Source organism: Etheostoma spectabile, unplaced genomic scaffold (assembly GCF_008692095.1).
Source record: "Etheostoma spectabile isolate EspeVRDwgs_2016 unplaced genomic scaffold, UIUC_Espe_1.0 scaffold00002680, whole genome shotgun sequence".
In the NCBI taxonomy this organism is placed as follows: Eukaryota; Metazoa; Chordata; class Actinopteri; order Perciformes; family Percidae; genus Etheostoma; species Etheostoma spectabile.
The window spans coordinates 1-22,675 of NW_022602936.1; the positions used below are offsets into that span (position 1 = coordinate 1).

The 22,675-nt window shown below is 39.1% G+C and overlaps 12 non-coding genes across 12 annotated transcripts; 7 read left to right on the forward strand and 5 right to left on the reverse strand.

The window, feature by feature from the left end:
- Positions 1-8,040: 8,040 nt before the first annotated feature.
- Positions 8,041-8,122, forward strand: trnal-aag (transfer RNA leucine (anticodon AAG)). Its single transcript has one exon. It is a non-coding gene; the product is annotated as a tRNA-Leu (tRNA).
- A 544-nt stretch (positions 8,123-8,666) lies between these two features.
- Positions 8,667-8,754, forward strand: trnay-gua (transfer RNA tyrosine (anticodon GUA)). The gene is given in 2 exon segments: positions 8,667-8,703; positions 8,719-8,754. It is a non-coding gene; the product is annotated as a tRNA-Tyr (tRNA).
- Positions 8,755-10,433: 1,679 nt separating this feature from the next.
- trnaa-agc (transfer RNA alanine (anticodon AGC)) lies at positions 10,434-10,506 on the forward strand. The gene has a single exon. It is a non-coding gene; the product is annotated as a tRNA-Ala (tRNA).
- Positions 10,507-12,788: 2,282 nt separating this feature from the next.
- On the reverse strand, positions 12,789-12,861 carry trnav-uac (transfer RNA valine (anticodon UAC)). The gene has a single exon. It is a non-coding gene; the product is annotated as a tRNA-Val (tRNA).
- Positions 12,862-13,037: 176 nt separating this feature from the next.
- On the reverse strand, positions 13,038-13,110 carry trnav-uac (transfer RNA valine (anticodon UAC)). Its single transcript has one exon. It is a non-coding gene; the product is annotated as a tRNA-Val (tRNA).
- Positions 13,111-14,232: 1,122 nt separating this feature from the next.
- On the forward strand, positions 14,233-14,304 carry trnac-gca (transfer RNA cysteine (anticodon GCA)). The gene has a single exon. It is a non-coding gene; the product is annotated as a tRNA-Cys (tRNA).
- Positions 14,305-15,123: 819 nt separating this feature from the next.
- Positions 15,124-15,195, forward strand: trnac-gca (transfer RNA cysteine (anticodon GCA)). Its single transcript has one exon. It is a non-coding gene; the product is annotated as a tRNA-Cys (tRNA).
- A 292-nt stretch (positions 15,196-15,487) lies between these two features.
- On the reverse strand, positions 15,488-15,569 carry trnal-uag (transfer RNA leucine (anticodon UAG)). Its single transcript has one exon. It is a non-coding gene; the product is annotated as a tRNA-Leu (tRNA).
- A 651-nt stretch (positions 15,570-16,220) lies between these two features.
- Positions 16,221-16,293, reverse strand: trnam-cau (transfer RNA methionine (anticodon CAU)). The gene has a single exon. It is a non-coding gene; the product is annotated as a tRNA-Met (tRNA).
- An 869-nt stretch (positions 16,294-17,162) lies between these two features.
- Positions 17,163-17,235, reverse strand: trnav-cac (transfer RNA valine (anticodon CAC)). Its single transcript has one exon. It is a non-coding gene; the product is annotated as a tRNA-Val (tRNA).
- Positions 17,236-19,200: 1,965 nt separating this feature from the next.
- On the forward strand, positions 19,201-19,281 carry trnal-uag (transfer RNA leucine (anticodon UAG)). Its single transcript has one exon. It is a non-coding gene; the product is annotated as a tRNA-Leu (tRNA).
- A 513-nt stretch (positions 19,282-19,794) lies between these two features.
- trnae-cuc (transfer RNA glutamic acid (anticodon CUC)) lies at positions 19,795-19,866 on the forward strand. Its single transcript has one exon. It is a non-coding gene; the product is annotated as a tRNA-Glu (tRNA).
- Positions 19,867-22,675: the final 2,809 nt, after the last annotated feature.

The window sequence follows — 22,675 nt, forward strand, 5'->3', positions numbered from 1 at the left end:
CTGTAATTTCTACAGTAACTTACCCAAATGGCCCAGTAAAATACCATAATTTTCTTTTTTCCGTTTAATTACTGTAATAAACATTGCGCATTATGGTATTGACATTTCATTTACAGTGCTTTACTGTATATTTTGAATTTGCGGTACACGTGTTAAACTCTACTGTATTTCTACAGTTACTTACCACAAAATGCCCAGTAAAATATCGTAATTTTCTTTTCCGGTTCATTCTACGGTAATATGCATTGCATTATGGAGTAACATTTGATTTACAGTGATTTACTGTATTTTTTGAATATGCGGTAGTCTGTTGTAAAACAACAGCAGTAGTGATACTGTAGTTAAATAAGACAGACAGAAAATATTAGTTAATGTTAAAGAAGCATAGAAATTAAATGGAAAAATAAAATTATCTCTATACAATTAATTATTTCATTTATAAAGATATTTTACCTTTACATTTACATTATTATGCTTTTAGCTGTGAAGGTAAATAAATTTTGTGATATGACCTCACGACTTTCAAAGAATAGCGGGTAGATACTTCAAAGGTGTTGAAAGAAGTAGCGCTCGAGACATCAAAGGAGGACCGGTTTGGTCCGTGGCAGCAGAGTCCGGTCCACACCATCTACTCAGAGAGAGCTGGAGCAGCTTAAGGTAAGATCAATCTTTGCTAATTCTGTGACATTAAAATCTCTGCTGATAGCCTTCGCAAGCGGCGACGTTAGCTTACCGACCTGTGTCATAGCTGGGCTAGAGCAAGCTGTTAACTAGCTTCCCCCCGAAGGAAAACCAGACGCGCTCCAACCTAACATTTTCCCATGGTGAGGATTAGCTAGCTCTAATTACGACGTTCGGTAAAAGCTAACACAACTCGTTTTACATTCGCTGTTCGGCACATCTTTTTTATTTGTCACACCATTGGCTGAAATACAATTAACCCATATTCTGGGAGTTTAAGGTCGGTTCTGCTAGCTTATGAGCTTGCTGTTGCCGTATTTGGCTAACATTACCTCCGGTTAATGCTAACGTTAAACTCCCAATTCTGTTGGTTGGTTGTCAGTGTTTTAGAATGATTAAGCACAACTTATTACAGCTATATTTGTTGTAGTTTTTTTAGCTAATAAAAGACGTGTGGTAAATTTAATTCATCGTTAACCACATTAAGCTCTAGTTTTGGTGGCAAATTCAGTGCCTCCAGCATTTATGGAGAGCAGTTTTTTGCCTTAGCTTCAGGGTTTTGGCCACTTAAAAACATCGTGATGTCCAGCAAAGATTTGCCTCAGTGCCTTACTTTGCAGTAGTATTATTGCTTTCTACCATGGTTTATGGTGGAAAAGAAAAGTATGTATTTTCCAAGCCCCTTGAACTTAATTTGACCAGATTGTTAAACAAATTATTTTAAGGACTCTTTATAATGACATAGTGATTAACTTTAATACATCACCTAACATTCTGTGTTATTCTAACAATATAAAGGTTACCTACATTATACTGGTTACCTGCATATAAATGCATGCATTTTTTTATCTTGTTTGTAATTGTATTTATAACCCCATGCATGCACTTTAAAAAATAATTTTTCATCATTTCAAATGTACAACACACAACCAGTGACTGAACAACTGAGAGAGATGGGAGGAAGAAGAAAGCTGGAAGAAGGCTTGACCCCATGACCCACAGGAGCACATGATCCCTTTCAACAATCTATCCTCATACAACAAAAAGTATGTACAGGTATACGTTTTGCAACCTGTGTACTCAAGAATTAGAAATATTCTGTAGACATGTGAAAAAACATCACTAACGGCAAACTATAGGTTTTCTTGTGGAAATGAGCAATGTCCCACTTCCTTTAAACAGGACCACAAAACATACGTGTGTGTGTGTGTGTGTGGTGTGTGTGGTGTGTGTGTGTGTGTGTGTGTGTGTGTGTGTGTTGTGTGTGTGTGTGTGTGAATAAAGGGCTGTATTTAAAGATGACTGCTCTTGATTATGAAAATCTTAAACCTTTTTCTTTTAAGATTCTTCTTAAGGATCAACCCAGATGAGGGCACCAAGTGCACTGCTACTGTGGGTACAAGCTACAAGACGGGAAGAGTCGTCCAAAGAAAGGTGACGAGTATGTGCTCCAGAGTCACCACCTTCCTCCAACAGCTCACCGAATTTGAGTGGATACATCAAACTAGGTAAGCATTTTCTTGTGTGATGTAAAATAGTTTAACATCAGAAAAATTATTACACAGTACGATGAAGTGTGCGGCTACGTACCCTTCCTGCTCCAACAATGACACAACTAAATCATCCTGTTTTACCACTTGTGTAAGTAGAGGTCACAGTTATGCAGCAAAGCTACAAAAGTGTTGTTTTAATTTTAGTTAAGTTTTCTTATGTTTTTTTTGTATAAGTGATGATAATAATAACAATCTTTGAAGTTGGTCCAGTACTGAGCGAGAACACTGTGACCTGCAGCTTTCAAACCGGGTTCTAATGTAATCATATAGGGCAAATGTGCGTCGTCAATTTCGTCCACTAAAAGTTCTGTTTTTGCCACTGATGGTGTCAACATATTATTTTAAGTTTCTGACACCCTTTGGAAAGGATCCTAACAGAGATTAACCTTTTACTTAAAGAGGAAGATCCTTCGTTAGATCAGTTTTGTGAAACGGCTCCAAAATCATCATCACCAAACCCATCGACAGACAGCAAAGAAAGTAGAAAGAACCTTTGAATTATCTGGGGACTTCACTACTGGTGACTTATTTTGTATACTGTCATATCTGTTTATGCACAAGTTTTAAGTTTGTTAACAGTTTAGATGAGAGAAACTCATGATCATTTCTCTGCTTCTCATACAGTCCAGTATGGACCCCCCCACCAGAGCATCTCTGGATTGGAGGCTCCATCTTGGCCTCTCTGTCCAGCCTTCCAGAAGATGTGGCTCAGCAAGCAACAGTACCATGGGTCCGGCCTTCACAAATCCTTCTAAGCAGACTGTTCCTCCTTCCAAAGCCCAACAACTTCAGCTTTGTGGTAACAACCACACCACATTTTGTATACATTTGCAAATACAGGTTATTTAGTTTTCAGCGGGATTTAAAATGTTCAATTCGTTTTGAGAGTCAATTCAAATGGTAACTACATTGTTCAGACTTGTATTTGCCTCTGAATGCTGCCCAGTGTTTTGGCGCATATTTAGACATCGTTTTAGTATCACTTGTATGTCAATTTTCTGTTCTTTTGCACTTTCAGAGTTAAAAATATATTGTTCCTGATGTTTTTACCTGAAAATAAAAATGTATTACTTTTGTACATGGGCTAAAGTCAATTATTGGAATTTATTAAATTCAATAGAATTTATGTAAAATATTTAAAATTGTTTGTACAGCCAATGCCAAATAGTGTAAAACATTGTGAACCACAATTACAATAAAACTATAATACAGCAAGACAATTTCAGTATTATTTAGCAAATTGTAATTATAATATGATTACTGTAAGGGTATTATACAGTAAAACTAAGTTACAGTAAGGGTACTTTTTCTACTGTAAAACTAAGGTACAGTAAAGGTATTATATTACTGTAAAACTAAGGTACAGTAAGGTATTTTTACTACTGTAAAACTAAGGTACAGTAAGAGTATTATACTGTAAAACTAAGTTACAGTAAGGGTATTCTAATACTGTAAAACTAAGTTACAGTAAGGGTATTATACTGTAAAAAACATTTACGGTTATGATACTGTAATCGGGTAGTTACAGTAACTTACTGGCAACGTGTTGCCAGTAAGTTACTGTAATCGGGGAGTTACAGTAACTTACTGGCAACGTGTTGCCAGTAAGTTACTGTAAGGGTTTTTATACTGTAAAAAGCAATTACAGTTATGATACTGTAATCGCGTAGTTACAGTAACTTACTGGCAACACGTTGCCAGTAAGTTACCGCAAAAATACAATAAAAAGTCTAACAGTGTATCCTTTTGTCATCATTGATGGGTCATAAACACTTCATCTGCCTCTATCTCAATAACAATTCTTTTCATTTTTTCAAACAGTAACTTGTAATGGAAATTTACATTTACCAATGATTTTCATATTTATTATTCATGATAAGATCTCCAATGCCTCTCAGAGTATATGACTTCTGTATCTTTCCTCTGTGTCTTCTCCTTGTAGGAGACAACTGAATTTGTTATGTCTTTGCATTTTCCCACCAAGGAGGGCTCGCTGATTCCACTCGGAAATCAAAATGACAAGGAAGCAATTTTAAACAGCAGGGGTGAGTTAAAGTTTCAATTCTGTTAGATAAATTATTTAAATTGGACATTGAGATGGTTTGTGAGACAAATATTGACTGTGATTTAACTGAGGGATTCGGGGAAAGTTATATTTAGTTTTGTAAAAGTTTGGGTTGTGTACAAAACAGGAGAAAGTAGGAGCTAGTTTTTTTGCAATTCTTCTGTTCACACTAGGCACTATTTCACATCTTTTGTCTGTAGTGCTCTATTCTGTCAGGACTTAATTCTGTCTCTCCCACCTCTTCTTTTTTTTCTTGTTCTGTCTTGGCAAGAATTGTTATGCTTTTGGGTCGTCTGTCCATCTCTACATCAGAATCAGAAAGACTTCACTGATCTGTGAAGGGAAACTCTGGAAAAGACTGCTCCTTCGAGCCGGATTTGAACCGCGACCTAAGGATTTCAGCTTTATACCTCTACAGTCAAGCGTTGGTGGTATAGTGGTGAGCATAGCTGCCTTCCAAGCAGTTGACCTGGGTTCAATTCCCAGGCATTGCAGTAGCTTTCTTTGAGTGATGTTACTTGCTTTTTTTTTTTTTTTACAAGAAGTCAGCAGAAAGGTTACTTGCCCAACCTGGTTTGATGAAATCTCTTTGAGCTGCATGATTATGGCCAAAATGATAATGGCAATTACTTTGATCAATATGGAGATCAAGATTAATTATCACAATTATTTGTTGATTTTCTACTCAAAGTGCTGGAATAGGAGCGTTCACCAACCTCAGGTTAACAAGGAACAATCTCAGCAAGGTGATTGATGGATGATTCTAGTTACTTCACCAAGTTCAGCCCAAATGATACACATACAGACTTGGGTGGCTTCCAGCTATGTAATATTTGAAAGTTGCAGTGATGGGACTTGAACCCACGCCTCCAGAGAGACTAGAGCCTTAATCCAGGGCCTTTGACCACTCGGCTACATTACCAGCATGCAACTCTTCGCCACATCGTGACACGCACAGGGACTGTAACTAATGGTATGCTGTTAATGTTATTGGGAAAAAAACCTTTGCAAGGAAAAAGCCACTTTATTGTAAAATGCCAATACTTGTTATACATTAGAAAAAATGTTATAACACTTTGTCATTTTTCTCTGACATTGATTTTAGAATATTGTAACCAGCATTAAGTGAGTAGGTTTAGGTCTGTGTGAATATGGGCTGAGCATTTACCTGGGCTGAACTTGAGAACATCTTCTTTTGCATATTCACTGTAAAGAGCCATTACTCCTCCATATTGGGCGACAAAATTTGGGTTTCCTGAAAAAAGTTCTTTAAGTACAGGTAAACTTAGTATGCTAAAAAAGAATTTAGAAGAAAAGAAGAAAATTGTTAGAGGGCCAAAAATGAAAAGCACTCAAGATCTGATTTAAATAGAGAAAAATAATCAATGTTCTAATCAGTGGTTGAATGAAGCCAACTGTAATAAAATAAAAGAAAAAAAAAGAGGGTGCATCAACAGTTACCATCAACCTTTACAAAAAAATCTTTATTATTCCTTTTTTTCTACACTAAAGTGGGTAACAATAATAATAATAATAGTAATATTAATAATAATAATGGTGATAATGTTGATGACAATGATGACAACATGCAGTAACAGTTACATGTAGGATGCTGTTCACTTCAGGAAGGTAGGAATAAATAATACAGTGTATCAATTTTCATTCATAAAAGATGCCAAACAATCCTTGCAATCAGATCAAAACTAAGCCTTTCTGTAAGGTGTGGGGAAGAACTTAACAATGATTATTTATTTGCAATTATTATTTATTGTATCAATATTTACAACCCAGCCCAGCTTTATAACTGAGGAACACCCCAAATTCTGGAAAGTGATTTCCAAATAAGGCAATAAACAGTTTTTAAACTGGAAAACTGGACTAAAATAAAGAAACTGATGGAATATCTGCCTTGTGGACAATTAAATTACTAAGAACAGTTCATTTAAAAGACAGTAGGGGGCAGTAAAATGCCTAGACTGGCGGTAGACTTAATGTTCCACAGTTCGATGGTTCGAATCCCAGCCGTGGCTTGCCCACAAAATTTAAAAACATCAAAAAAAAATTCTTTAAGTGTTCATGGGGGGCTAAAATACCTTCATGTCTTCAATTTTCTCATTTTTCTCTCTTTTCTTCTTTCTTTTTTCTTCCCCTTTCTTCCCCCTCCTCTTCCTTTCTCCCCCCCCCCAACAGACTGTCGTTCCCCAGCTTTGGCGCAGCGGGAGCGTGCAGGGCCCATAACCCAGAGGTCGATGGATCAAAACCATCCTCTGCTACTTCCTAGGCTTTGTATCAGTCTGTTGATGTTTAACAAAGCAAGTGTCTCAAGTGAAATGTCTGCACCTGCTAAAGGTTTAACTTAATAGCATGTGAAGTTTTTTTTCATCCATAAAAATAGAAACTACAGTGCTCATACCTGCTGTAACACCCATAAAAACTGGAGCATAAAACATTAAATACATTACACTACAGTTAAATAAATACTGTAAATAGTACCATGTATGTTTAAAATGCTTGTTGTGCTGTCTACCAGTCAGATTACCACAGGAGGTAATATCTTCTGCAGCTTTTTTAAAGACTCTACCATAATACCTGCTGGAGATGCCAGGTCCTCATACATGTAAAGCATGAGCTCTACCACTGAGCTACATCCCCTCAAGATTTTCAGATTTTTTGGACTTTTTTTCTGAGATAGACTTAGACGTATCTTTATTAATCCTTTTGGGATGACTCTCGCAACGAAATTGAAATATTTGTGTATGGCTTTAAAACCTGCAAATGGCTGGAAATCAAACCAGGCAAAATTATTGCCCTGCTATACAAAGTTCACTGCAAATCTTGTAAAACAGACTGAGAAGAAAAACGTTGGTGGAGACTGGTGGCTTCCAGTACCTATGAGATAACACAATATTGCACACGAAGGTACATCTGCAATACGGTAACCTGTGATTTATCAAATTGTGTCATTGGTTTGCTACCACTCTTAAAGTATGCCTCTCGTTGTCGGCAGGATTTGAACCTGCACGGGGAGACCCCAATGGATTTCTAGTCCATCGCGTTAACCACTCGGCCACAACAACCTGAAAAGGAGCAATATCTGTTTGCACAGATGTTCATAAACTTTTCAATTGGTTACAAGAAGTTACCAGACATGGGATAACTGCAAATTGTAGTGCACTGCCTGTGTCTGTGGATCCTTGTGGAGGCAGCTTGATTGATTGATTTGCTCCCTTATTTGGACCATAACAGAGATCTAATATTTTATCAAATCGGGTTGGGCGAGTAACCTTTCTGGTTACTTCTTGACAAAAAAAGCAAGTAACCACACAACGAAAGATACTGCGATGGCTGGGACTTTTCTCTGCATCGTGACACGCAGAGGGACCGTAAGTAACGATATGCTAATGTTATTGGAACAAAACTTTCGCAAGGGAAAAACCAATACTTTATTGAAAAATGTTAATAATAATAATACATTTTATTTAACAGCGCCTTTCTAAGCACTCAAGGTCGCTTTACAGACAATAAAAGATAGATACAGGCAAAAGAAAAGTTATGAACAGTTATGAAAAAATTCCAGAGAAAAATGACAAAGTGTGATAACATTTTTTAATAAAGTATTAGCAGTTTTTAATAAAGTATTGGCTTTTTCCTTGCAAAGGTTTTTTTCCCCAATAACATTAACAAGCATACCGTTAGTTACGATGCCGGTGTTTGTCACAATGTAGAGAGTTCATGCATGCAGGTAGTGTGGCCGAGTGGTCTAAGGCGCTGGATTAAGGCTCCAGTCTCTCTGGAGTCGTGGGTTCAAATCCCATCACTGCCATTTGCATTTATTACATAGCTGAAAGCCAACCGATGTGATGTCTTACAGCTGTGTCATTTGGGCTGGACTTGGTGAAGTAGCTAGAATCGTCCATCAATCACCTTGCTGAGATTGTTCCGTGTTAACCTGAGGTTCAACGATTGGTGAAATCTTCCTTTCCAGCACTTTATCGAATTTATTAATTATTTATCTAAATTATCATGATTAGAATCTTGGCCATCTTGGTGCAGCCCAACCAGATCTAATGTTTTATCCAACCAGGTTGGGCAAGTAACCTTTCTGCGGACTTCTTGTAAAAAAAGCAAGTAACATCACTCAAAGAAAGCTACTGCGATGGCTGGGAATCAAACCCAGGTCAACTGCTTGGAAGAAATCTATGCTCACCACTATACCACCATCACTGGGAAATACAATGTTCACTTCAAATCTTCTAAAACATCTGGGCATTGAGACTGAAAGTGTGATCTGTCACTGAAAATCCCTCCAGGGGGTCCTCTGTTACCACATCCACAAGAATGTGAAGTGTGTGTAATTATGCTATCTCCCTTCGATAGCTCAGTTGGTAGAGCGGAGGACTGTAGAGGCATAAAGCTGAAATCCTTAGGTCGCTGGTTCAAATCTGGCTCGAAGGAGCAGTTTTTTCCAGAGTTTCCCTTCAGGGATCAATAAAGAATTTCTGATTCTAATGTAGAGATGGACAGACAACCCAAAAGCATAATTCTTCTTGCCAAGACAGAACAAGAAACAAAAAGAAAGAGTTGAAGGAGATAGAGTTAAAGAACTTTTTTTCAGGACATTTTGTCGTTCAATATGGCAGGCATTCATATGCATCCAGGGCCAAATGTTTTACCATTTCATCCACTACGGGCCCCGAAGGAAACAAGTGACTGTGAACTCTTGTTACCCATAGCAACGACAGGTAACAACAAGTAGAAGTACTTCTCTCTTTTCGTATAATCGCCACTATACGGCCCAGTTTCATCTCGGTAAATTTTGCAGAAATCCTGCAAACAGCTACGATGACTGTTTATCTGTAAGGATTTTAAAATCTATCTGTCAACCCGTCTTAACCGTATTGGATGGAATGATGTCAATTTGCGCTTTTTATCTGTAACACATAAAAATCTGGATGCAACAAAGAACCATTTTCTCCTGTTCTGTACACAACCCAAAGTTTAAAAAAAAAAAAAAAAGATAACTTTCACAGAATCCCTCAGTTAAATCAGAGTCAGTAACTTTACATGTGTTGACAATAAAGATGCTCACAAAACGCTGTACTTTCAATTGGGTTTCTCGTGCACATTCATGTCCTCTTGAATACAAAGAACTGCTAAGTTCTTTATTCCCAATATCAACTCTCAGACATTAGTTCCAAATGAAAACAATTATTGTCAGAAGTGGGTTTGAACCCACGCCTAAAGTGGAGACTGCGACCTGAACGCAGCGCCTTGGACCGCTCGGCCATCCTGACTGATCCTACAGATGTTCAGAAAGACCTGTTTGAAAAATTATGATATAGTAAATTAAACGTCATGAAATGGTAGTTTCTCAGTCATCCATGTCATAGTTACCAAGGGAAGGTTTCTCAACTGTCAGCCCAAATATACGGGCGTTAATGGAGACATGGAAGAAAGTCACCAGGGTGGCAATGTGCTTGACAATGGCAATACATTGCACGGGATGTGAAGGCAATTTGCAATACAGGACAAATCCTATGGTGGGAATCAAGATCCACCAATGTTTCTGTCAACAATGTCCACCTGAGTCCACAAATATACCTGACAATTGGGAAATAAACTGATAATTGTCTTTGTGCTCTAAACGTGTCAAATATTGCCGTACAATGCCCACATTGAGTCCAGATGTGTCCATTTTGGTTCCTGATCCATGTTATTACCCCGAAAGTCCATAACTAGGCCGAGGGCAACTGGACTTGGTAAAATGTCCTCCGCAGATGTTTTGTCTCTCATCCAAGAGACTTCTTTAGTTTTTTTACATTACTTTTTATGAATTTTTGACATACTATACTATGACTTTTCATGACTTTTTATGAAATTTTTCAACATCTTATACTATGCCTTTTTATGCCTTTTTATGAATTTTTGTCATACTTATATACTATGACTCATGAATTTTTTGACATACTCTAAAATGAATTTTTATGACATTTTAGGAATTTTTGTCATACTATACTATGACTTATGATTTTTTTGACATACTCTAAAATGAATTTTTATGACATTTTATTAATTTTTGTCATACTATACTATGACTTACGATTTTTTAAACATACTATGACTTCTTTTGAAAAGGGGAATTAGCTCAGATGGTAGAGCGCTTGCTTAGCATGCGAGAGGTAGCGGGATCAATGCCCGCATTCTCCAGAGGACTTTAGATTCTTCTTGCTTTACAACAAGAAATATAAATCTGGACTTGTTAAGACATACTACACTACAACTTTTTAGGAATATTATACTATGACTTTTATGAATTTTTTGTCATACTATACTATGACTTTTTATGAATTTTTCGACATACTTTACTATGACTTTTTAATGACATTTAATGATTTTTTGTCATACTATACTATGACTTTTATGATTTTTTTGACATACTATACTATGACTTTTATGAATTTTTCAACATACTATGACAATTTCTGAAAAGGGGAATTAGCTCAAATGGTAGAGCGCTTGATTAGCATGCGAGAGGTAGCGGGATCAATGCCCGCATTCTCCAGAGGACTTTGGATTCTTCTTGTTTTACAACAAGAACTTTAAATTTGGACTTGTTACGACATACTACACTACGACTTTTTTTAACCCAGGTTTCAAGAAAGTAAAAAAAATCAGACAAACTTCAGGGGATGCAGCTCAGTGGTCGAATGCATGATTTGAATTTATAAGGACCTGGGTTCAGTCCCTGGCATCTCCATCAGGTGTTATGGTCCAGTCTGTAAAAGAGCTTTAGATGATCTTACTCTGACGGATGAAAGGAAATAATGCAACAAGTGTAACAAAGGCAATAAAGTGGAAGATTAACTTAATAAGTGTCTGATGACTCTGTGCACTTTAACCATGTCCAGCTTTACTCAGCAACTGAGACGGATTTGAACAAATTTGTATAGCACAGTGTTGTGCATCCTTGCATGTATGGTACTTCATGCAAAAATCAGTCTCAATGCCCAGATGTGTTGCAAGATTTGCAGTCAACATTGTATTGCCCAGTGATGATGGTATAGTGGTCAGCATAGCTACCTCCCCCGCAATTGACCTGGGTTTGTTTCCTAACCATTGCAGTTTATTTGTCAAGAAGTAACCAGAAAGGTTACCTGCCCAACCCGGTTTGATAAAATATTAGATCTCTGTTATGGTACAAATAAGGGAACATATCAATCAAACAAGCTGCCTCCACGAGGATCCACAGACACAGGAAGTGCACTACGATTTGCACTTTGCCCGTGTCTGGTAACTACTGCTAACTAATTGAAAAGTTTATGAAAGTTTGTGTAAACAGGTATGGCGCTTCTTTTCAGGTTGCCGTGGCCGAGTGGTTGAGGCGATGGACTAGAAATCCATTGGGGTCTCCCCGCGCAGGTTCGATTCCTGCCGATAACGAGAGCCATTCTTTCAGTGGTAGCAAATCAATGACACATCACAGTTTACCAAATTGCAGATGTGCCTTTATGAACAAAACTAAATGTTACCTCATAGTTACTGGAAGACACCAGTCTCCACCAATGTATTTCTTTTCAGTCTGTTACAAGATTTGCAGTGATTGTCTAGCAGAAAGGCAACAGGTGTGTTACTTGTTACTTTTTTGACTATGATTTTGTACCATAGCAGTGCAATCATTTTGCCCAGGTTTGATTTCCAGCCACTGCAGTTGCATTTACAGGTTTTGAAGCCATATATAACATTAACATTACATGTTTTACCCAGGTTTCTTCTTTTATTCAGTGATATTTCAATTTCCTCGTGAGAGTCATCCCAAAAGGATTAATAAAGATAAGTCTATCTCAGAAAAAAGTCAAAAAAATCTGAAAATCTTCAGGGGATGTAGCTCAGTGGTAGGAAGCATACGATATTACCTCCTGTGGTAATCTGACTGGTAGGGTTATAGAACGTAGTGGTAGACTAAGACCTCCTGTTACACAAACTAAGCAGTATGCTCTGTCTTTTATACCTCAGACCATCAGACAGGACCACAAGCACTTCAGATGTACATGTTTTACAGTCTCTTTTTTTACTGTATTTATGTACTTGTACTGTAGTATATATATTGTATTACAGTCCAGTTTATTTGGTTGTTACAGCGGGTATGAGGACTATAGTTTCCATTTTTATGGATGAAATGAACTTGACACACCGTTAAGTTTACTTTTCAGCAGCTGGAGACATTTCACTTCAGAAACTTGCATCAACAGACTGGAAATGGCCTTACTGCTGATACAAAGCATAGGAATTAGCAGAGGATGGTTTTAATCCATCGACCTCTGGGTTATGGGCCCAGCACACTTCCACTGCGCCACTGTGCTCTGCTGTTCCAGTTCAGGGGATGGAAAATTTGTTATTCACATTTTGAGGGAATGTTTGGGATCCTTTAGAGCACCTTTAAAGCAGGTCAGGTGGTAAGAGGACATAGTTCTCACTTCAAACCATAAGTCTGATTCCACTGGGGATTGAACCCAGGACCTTCTACGTGTAAAGCAGATGTGATAGCTACTACACTATGGAACCTCTGATGTCCTGTCATCTTTAACATAATCGTGACAATACATTAAAAATAATGGCTGGAGGTGAGGTTCTGAAAAGACATGGGCTTATATTTCATTATTTGCATTCAATTTTTTCTAAAGACTTTTCAAATGACAATTTCCAGGTGGTACCAAATACATAGTTCTTACTTTAAAGTCTGGTTCCACTGGGGATAGAACCCAGGACCTTCTGCATGTAAAGCAGACATGATAACTACCACACTACAGAACCTCACGGAAATATATCTTTACATAATCGGAATATAAATGTGACCTTAACCATAGACTGTAGAATTAGCTGTATTGTAGCTCCGGTTCTGAAAAGTGAAAACAATGCAATGGTGAACGAAGTGAAGTGAGGTTTCTTTTCATCTCTGTAGCCAGGCTGACGGATGGTCACAGCTCTACTGAACCAAGTATTCCCAGAGCTCTTAGTAGTAACGACTTTATGAGATTTTTCAAAAAATTCTCCTGCTGTGCCTTGTAATGCCCACAGCGTCCTGCTATGCCATGAACTACTACAAAGAACTGCTACAAACTACTATTTTTTCTATTTTGTTATTTCCACTCTTCATTCTAACTCCAACCGGCTCGTCAGACACCGCCTACCAAGAGCCTGGGTCTGACCAAGGTTTCTGCCTAAAAGGAAGTTTTTCCTCGCCACTGTCGCACTGTTGCTTGCTCTGGAGGAAACTACTAGAACTGTTGGGTCCTTGTAAATTCTGGAGTGTGGTCTAGACCTGCTCTATCTGTAAAGGGTCTCGAGATAACTCTTGTTATGAATTGATACTATAAATAAAATTGAATTGAATTGAAAATGCATGTGCAAAACACAATCTATGATCAATACAATACACTGTCTATTGTATAAGGGCATACCTCACACATCTAACATAATGAAGTTTTTGTAATGTCAGCTGGTGATAGTGTTTTCTTTTGTCATTGTGTTATGATTGACTAAATGTTCCTGTTGGAAGAGAACATGTGTTAGTGTTTGGAATAATTATTTGATTTTGAAACATGTTTGCAGTGTTTTGTTAGACATAGTGTGTTGTGTTAGTGTATTATTATATTATTCTGAAAATTAGTTTTGGAGTTTAGTTTACAATGTGTGATTTTGAGCATGAAATTAACTGTTTTGCCAGTTGTGTGTTTTGGGTGTGTTGGTGTGTTAAGAGTTTAGGAAACTTGTTAAATGTATTGAAAAATCTGTCATAGCAATTGTAAAAAACTGTAACTCCCTTTCATACAGTAGATGAGATGTGGATACTTTCTCAGACTGTGAAGGTAACCACATGGTGGAGGCCCAGCCATTGTTTTGCTGCACCATAATCATATTCAACCTAGGGTGTGTGGGGGTGTAGCTCAGTGGTAGAGCATTTGACTGCAGATCAAGAGGTCCCCAGTTCACATCTGGGTGCCCTCTGCAAGAATGTGTGTAGGCTATCACATAATAGTAGTTGTTGATACTTGAAAAAAGCATGCATGTACGTAATGTTTCTTCTTTCCAGAAGCCCTTGTGCTTTCTCTCCTCTCAGACTTCCTTGGATTGTGGTGGCACCTGAGTAGTGGATGCAGCTGCTGCAGTGGTCCTGCTGGACGCCCTACCCTATTACTGCTACTATTATTAGTAATAGTTCTATTACCTTTACTGCTGCCATAATTATCACTGGTCATCTTTTCATTCCATTCTCTCTCTCTCTCTCACCCTCACCCCTCTCCCCCAACTGGTTGTGTCAGATGACTGCCCACCATGAGCCAGTTTTAGTCTGAGGTTTCTGCCTGTTAAAAAGACATTTTTCCTAATATATGTAACAACAAATGCATGCTCTTTTGGGATTTGTTGGGTTTCTGTCATTTACACAGTGTGGTCTAGATCTTCACTATATGGAAACTGCCCTGAGATAACTTCAGTTAGGATTTCACTGTCTGGTATGGAGTTTGTGTAGTTGAGCAAAATTGAACTAGGGCAGAAACATGGTCCACATAATTACAAGTACGCAGACACTTTGAGCACTGCAGGATCCTTGTGTGGACCACATTTCTGTGCTTAGTGACGACATCTATTGTAATTAACATAAATTCAGTTGGGCCTTTATAGAAGATTACACTGTTTTCTTTCTTTTAACTCTCTTTCATACAGTAGATGAGATTTGGATACTTTCTCAGACTGTGAAGGTAACCACATGGTGGAGGCCCAGCCATTGTTTTGCTGCACCATAAGCATATCAAACACAATGTGTGTGGGGGTATAGCTCAGTGGTAGAGCATTTGACTGCAGATCAAGAGGTCCTCAGTTCAAATCTGGGTGCCCCCTGCAAAGGTGTGTGTAGGCTATCACATAATAGTAGTTGTTGATACTTGAAAAAAGCATGCATGTAACTAATGTTGCTTCTTTCCAGAAGCCCTTGTGCTTTCTCACCTCTCAGACTTCCTTGGTATGTGGTGGCACCTGAGTAGTGGATGCAGCTGCTTCCGTGGTCCTGCTCGACGCCCTGCACTACTACTGCTACTTATATTGGTTTGATTACCTTTACTGCTGCCATAATTACCACTGGTCCTCTTTTCATTCCATTTTCTCTCTCTCTCTCCTAAGTAACATTTGCAAAAGGTAGTGGTGGGATTTGAACCCACACCTCCAGAGAGATTGGAGCCTAAATCCAGCACCTTAGACCACTCAGCCACACTACCTGCGCACACTATCACACCAAATCGTGACACACACATGGACCGTAACTAATGGTATGATTGTTAATGTCATTGGAAACAAACTTTTGCAAGGAAAGAGTCAATACTTTATTGAAAAAGGCCAGTACTTAATGTCTCCACCTGCTGAAGAGTAAACTTAACAGCATCTCAAATTTACTTCATCCATAAAAATAGAAACTGTGCTCATACCTGCCGTAACACCCATAAACACTGGAGCATAATACAATAAATATACTACACTACAGTCCAAGTACATAAATACAGTAAAATAGAAAGTGTAAAACATGTACATTTAAAGTGCTTGTTGTGCTGTCTGAAAATTGAATTATCACTGAATAAAAGAAGAAACCTGGGAAAAACTTGTAATGGTAATGTTGTATATGGCTTCAAAACCTTTAAATGCAACTGCTGTGGCTGGAACTCAAACCTGGGATAAATGCTTGCACTGCTACGATGTAAATCATAGACGAAAAGAAACACACCTGTTGTCTTTCTGCTGGACAATACAACGTTCACTACAAATCTCTGAAATGACCATAGACCCACAATTTCCATTCACATGCTTTTGCTACTGTTCAACCACCTGTCACTGTATTTTCAGCATCAGTTGTGTTTTTTTGTCTTTTAAGCAGCTGCCCCGTGTGAGGGTTGAACTCACGACCTTCAGATTATGAGACTGACACGCTGCCTACTGCGCCAACGAGGCTATGAAAGTAGTGGCAATGGTTGGGAAAATTTCAGAAATACTAACAATTTGGTCTTTAATCTCAATAAAAACAATGTTTCTGGAAACCTATGTACTCACACAAAGGCTAAGACTGACCCTAGATGCTTTGTCATGACCCCATGAAACAACCAGGACAAAAGACTGTGTGCAAAGGTTGAAGGAATGCGATTATATTACTACAACAAAAGAAATGATAATTCAATGATGGTGGTAGTCAGTTTAGTCAGTGGTGAATGTGTATGCATGGATGAGTGTGAGGTATGGTGTCAGTGATTTATGCTGGACAGTGTAAAACTAACAAAGAGGAGCGGGAGAGGTGCTGGACTGAGAGACCTCTAGGGCAATCACAGATGTACAACCAATAATAAAACACTACTGGGTGAATGCGTTCAGAAAATGAAGAACATTGTTCAGAAAGCTTAATGAAGCTTCATTTGACCATAACTATTAACTACCTGAAAGAAATTAAGTCTCTGGAAATATTATGACCTAAGCAATTAGACAAAATAGTGCAACGTAATTTTGAACCGCTCCTAGAAAGAAACCATAGGTAGCCGTTGAATTTGAAACTTCTGAAGTTATTGTTGATCTCAGAAACAATGATGAACGACACCATCCTATCACAACGCCCATGTTTGTGCCTTTGTTATGCAAATACTCTGGAAGTCTACTTATTAAGAGTATGCATTCCCATTTTTCCCAATTGATTGTAAAAAGCCTTCCTGAGATTGTTGATCTCAGAAATAACAGTAGAATCACAACTTCCATGTATGTGTTATGTGCCAGTTTTCAATCACCTCTCAATGTATTTTCAGCATCAGTTGTGTTTTTGTTTTTTTTAAAACACCTGCCCCGTGTGAGGGTTGAACTCACGACCTTCAGATTGTGAGACTGACGCGCTGCCTACTGCGCCAACGAGGCTATGACAGCAATTGAAATGGTTGGGAAAGTTTTGGAAATACTAACAATTTGGTCATCAATCTTAATAAAAACAATGTATGTGGAGACCTATGTATTCACACAAAGGCTAAGACTGACCCTAGATGCTTTGTCATGACCCAGAACACATTTGTCCACTTTCTCATCTTCTTTTCTCACCAATCAAACTCAAAGCTCCTTTCCATTTTTTGCCAATCCTGAGAGACTTCATATCCATTTCTTGTCAATCAAAAAGGCGCCTCCTCTTGGCAACGCCCATCTCCATTTCCTACCAATCCAAACGCATTTTCTGCTTAAGAGAGACTTTGCATTTATAATTTGGAACTAACGAAGGCAAGGAGGTCTTCTCTGATATTATCTCTGGAAACAATAATAATTCATGTGCTTTGTTTGCTACTGTCGATTGGTTAACAAACCCTCCAGTACCAGTAGCATCTGAACTGTTATCTAACAAGGCCTGCAATGACTTTGCCTCCTTCTTCATAGACAAAATCCAGAAGATTAGACAAAAAATAGTCAGTGCCTCCATATCCAGTACAGGATATGTGTTGTCACAGTGTTCAAGCAAAACTAGTTCCAATATGAAAGAATTTCATACGATCAACCATAAAAACCTGTGAAGCATGCACGCTACCACTGAGCTACATCCCCTAAAGATTGTCAGATCCAGGGGGGCCCCGTGTTATCACATTCACATTCACAGAATGAGAAGTGCGCATGGGGTGACAGCTCCCTTTGATAGCTCAGTTGGTAGAGCGGAGGACTGTAGAGGTGTAGAACTGAAATCCTTAGGTCGCTGGTTCAAATCCGCTCGAAGGAGCACCTTTTTTCCAGAGGCTACCTTCAAGGATCAATAAAGTGTTTTTGATTCTGATGTACAGATGGATGGTTGACCTAAAAGCACAATACTTCTCAGAGACATAACAAGAAACAAAAAAAAACAGGTGTGGAAGACAGCGTTAAGCCCTGACAGAATAGAGAACTACAGACAAACCATGTGAAATAGTGCCAAGTGTGACCAGAAGAACTGGAAAAAAACTAGAACTATAAAGTACAAACCTTTCTTTAGAAATCTTTATTGTGCTCACAAGGGCCCTTATTTATGAAATGTGCATACGACCTAAAACAGGCGTAGGACGGGGTACGCCGGTTCCTACGCAGAGTACGGCATTTATCAATTTGAACGTGAGCGCGGGCTGCAAAAAAAATCTCACGTCTGGTCCCACCTTAATGAGCCGTCTCTCTGCCTGCATATTTGAGTGGGATGCAGGAGACCTCTCTCTGTTACAAGCAACTGGGAGGGGCAAACGGAAGGGACCTCATGTGGTGCCACTGCTGGACCAGGTGCGCATGGAGCACATCAAGAAGGGGGGTGTTGTCCTGACCAAGTATGGCTGTGCCAGAGGGTCCACGTCTCTGGAATTCTTTCATTGCTACCTGACCAGGTTCATTCTGTCTAAGTAGTATGTGTTTCATGATTGTACTTTTGTTTTTGAATGGTAAATGAACCACTGTGCTGGAATTGTGTAATCAAAAACATGACCTTCTCCATTTTGACAAACTGTTTTGAACACTTGAGGTATTTCAATGAAGTCTTTGGTCTTGGACAGTTACCTTGCAATCTAAAACTGTATATCCTATTGTCTCTTGGAACAATAGTTGGCAGTTGGAGGGGTAATGGCTCTTTACAGTGAATATGCAAAAGAAGATGTTCATAAATTCAGCCCAGGTAAATGCTCAGCCCGTATTCACACAGAACCAAACCTCACTTAATGCTGGTTACAATATTCTAAAAATCACAATGCCAGAGAAAATGACAAAGAGTGACAACATTTTTCAATAAAGTATTGGCTTTTCCTTGCGAAAGTTTTATTCCAATGACATTGACAAATATACCGTTAGTTACGGTCCCTGTGTGTCTCACGATGTGGAGAGCTCATACATGCAGGTAGTGTGGCCGAGTGGTCTAAGGCGCTGGATTTAGGCTCCAGTCTCTCTGGAGGCGTGGTTCAAATCCCACCACTTCCATTTGCTGATGTTACATAGGTGGAGACAAACCATATGTTGACTTGAATTGTATCAGTTACATAATACTCTTATGACATAGCTTGGTGAAGTGACTAAAGTCATTAGTGACTCCTTGCTGATCTGTTTGTTTTTATCTTTACTGGCAATTCCCTGTTTTAAATGAACACCCAATCTTAAGTGTTCAATGTGAAATACTCATTCATCAACAAATTTGTCGGTAACTATGACGGGGCGCATACGCTACCTATACCATCCAAAGCTGAGACTGCAGGTATATGTTATATGCCCGTATATGTTTAACGTGTTCATATGTTCTGTTAATTTTTCACAATGTTTAAAATCTTCAGTTAACCTAGTCATTCTCCACTTCCCCACAGTAATCCCTCAGCTTTCTTGTGCGCACATTTTAACATCTAAAACTACGGTGCCATTCCTCGCCTAAAACAATATGAGTCATTCCAGTAAGTGAAAAGGAAACTCACATCTACAAAGATGTCATCTAATAGATGTGACTCCCTGATGGTCTAGTGGCTAGGATTCGGCGCTCTCACCGCCGCGGCCCGGGTTCAATTCCCGGTCAGGGAATGGTCAGGACTTGACAGATACAGGTGTAACATTTGAAAGAGAAACTTTTTGGTTAACTTAGATATGTCAAATTCTTCCTCATTAGTTTAACGCTAGAACCCCAACACTTTTAAAGAGTATCATTTGCTTTAAATCAGACCCCCGACAACTGATGTATCCTTTTGTCGTCTTTGATGGGTCATAAATACTTCATCTGCAATTATATCATAATTCATCTAACAATTATTTTCCTTTTTCAAACAGTAACTAAACCCCTGACCAACATTTTTTGCCTGATAACCAATGTATATGAGTGTCAAGTAAAGTTATTGTTGGATTCAGGTCCAAATGTTGACATTTTAGTGCAATGCAAAGGTGCATAACAGATTGCTTTCTACTTACCTGGAGCGATGCAGAGCAGGGGGGCAACTAGTCAAGGAACAGCAAGAGACTTGGTATTTAAGACTATAAACTGACTACGTGACAGATGTGTAATCTGTCATCTCCTGCCTTCTGAAGCTCTAGCCAGGCGCCATTCCTCTTCCATCTACACCACAGACTTCAACTACCACACAGAGTCCTGCCATCTTCAGAAGTTTTCTGATGACTCTGCTGTGGTTGGATGTATCAGCGAGGGGGACGAGGCTGAGTACAGAGCTGTGGTGGGGGACTTTGTCACATGGAGTGAGCAGAACCATCTACAGCTCAACGTGACAAAGACCAAGGAGCTGGTGGTGGATCTAAGGAGAGCCAAGGCAGCAGTGAGCCCTGTTTCCATCCATGGAGTCAGTGTTGACATTGTGGAGGACTACAAATACCTGGGAGTGCACTTAGACAATAAACTGGACTGGGCCGAGAACACTCAAGCCCTCAACAGGAAGGGCCAAAGCCGTCTCTACTTTCTGAGGAGGCGGAGGTACTTCAACATCTGCAGGACAATGCTGAGGATGTTTTATGAGTCTGTGGTGGCCAGTGCTATCCTCTTTGCTGTTGCATGCTGGGACAGCAGGCTGAGGGTAGCGGATGCCAACAGACTCAACAAACTGATCCGCAAGGCCAGTGACGTCGTGGGGGTGGATCTGGACTCTCTGTTGGTGGTGTCAGAGAGGAGGACGCTGTCCAAACTACATGCCATCTTGGACAATGTCTCGCACCCACTCCATGGCTTGCTGATAAATCACAGGAGCACTTCAGTGATAGACTCATTCTCCCAAAATGCACCACAGAGCGCCACAGGAAGTCATTCCTGCCTGTGGCCATCAAACTTTATAACTCCTCGCTCTAAGTGTCTGACACACAGACACTTAGAGAGGTTGAAACTGGACAATATTATCTGTTTTGTGCAATAACACTGGCTTGTAATATGTGCAATACTCAACTGCTACTATTATTGTTATTATTATTATTATATTATTATTATTTATTATTATTATTATTATTACTTTTCACCATTGCAACACCTTAATTATGTTAATTATGTAAATACTGTATCATAATATTCCTTTAACTATGTAAATATCCACACTGCTTGTATTTCTTTATTTCTTTATTTATATTTCTACTATTTGTGCAACTGTAACACAAAGTTTCCCTTCGGGGATCAATAAAGTATTTCTGATTATAATCAGTGAGAGAAAGGTTGAACATTAACACTCTTCATCACAGGCAGACGTGATGAACCCATGAAGATGGTTGACAGAGACGTAGTATTCATCCTCAGCCCTTTAAGAAAGAGACGTAGTATTCATCCTCAGCCCTTTAAGACAGAGACGTAGTATTCATCCTCAGCCCTTTAAGACAGAGACGTAGTATTCATCCTCAGCCCTTTAAGACAGAGACGTAGTATTCATCCTCAGCCTTTAAGACAGAGACGTAGTATTCATCCTCAGCCCTTTAAGACAGAGACGTAGTATTCATCCTTAGCCCTTTAAGACAGAGACGTAGTATTCATCCTCAGCCCTTTAAGACAGAGACGTAGTATTCATCCTCAGCCCTTTAAGACAGAGATGTAGTATTCATCCTCAGCCTTTAAGACGGAGACGTAGTATTCATCCTCAGCCCTTTAAAGCTTCAGTAGGTAACTTTTTTTTAAAATGTATTTTTTACATATTTGTTAAAACTGCCACTATGTCCTGACAGTAGAACATGAGACAGATAATCAGTGAAAAAAATCAAGCTCCTGTGGCTCCTCCCTGTGCTCCTGCTGCCACTTGCAGAAAAACACCGTTCCCGGTCAGAAACAGCCAATCAGAGCCAGGAGGACTGTCTTAGCAGTGTCAATAGGCTCGTTCGAGATGAACTGCGCCTCCCTGTAAAGTGGACGAGAGCAGGCGGCAGCAGCGGGGGGCGGTGACAGAAAGCTGCGGTAAAGTCGGACAGTTTCCAGCCGAGTCCAGCTCCTTCAGGCTGGACAGGAAGTGATGACAACACTGTGGTGCGATTCTGATTTAATAAAATATAATCAGACCCACATACCAGCTGGTACACAGTCTCCAGTTGTTTTAGTTATGACAGAGTAGCTGTTAAAGTGCTCTACATGCGATATGTTGCTGATTTTAATTAACACACACTGTAGATGATCCGTGATCTGATCAGATCTAGTCTCTCTGACTATAAACGTCTCTATCAGCCTCACAACATGTGTTCTGGACAGAATAAGTCTTCAAATCAGACAAATAGCAATTAAAATCCCTCCGATTCAAAAACAATAAAAAGTTTATATAAAACGTCATCATGTTGTAAACCAATCAGGTGTTAAATCAGCTGAGAAGCCGGCGTTTCCCAGCATGCTCTGGGTCCGCCTGGCTCTTGCAGTCGGTGAAAAGCAACT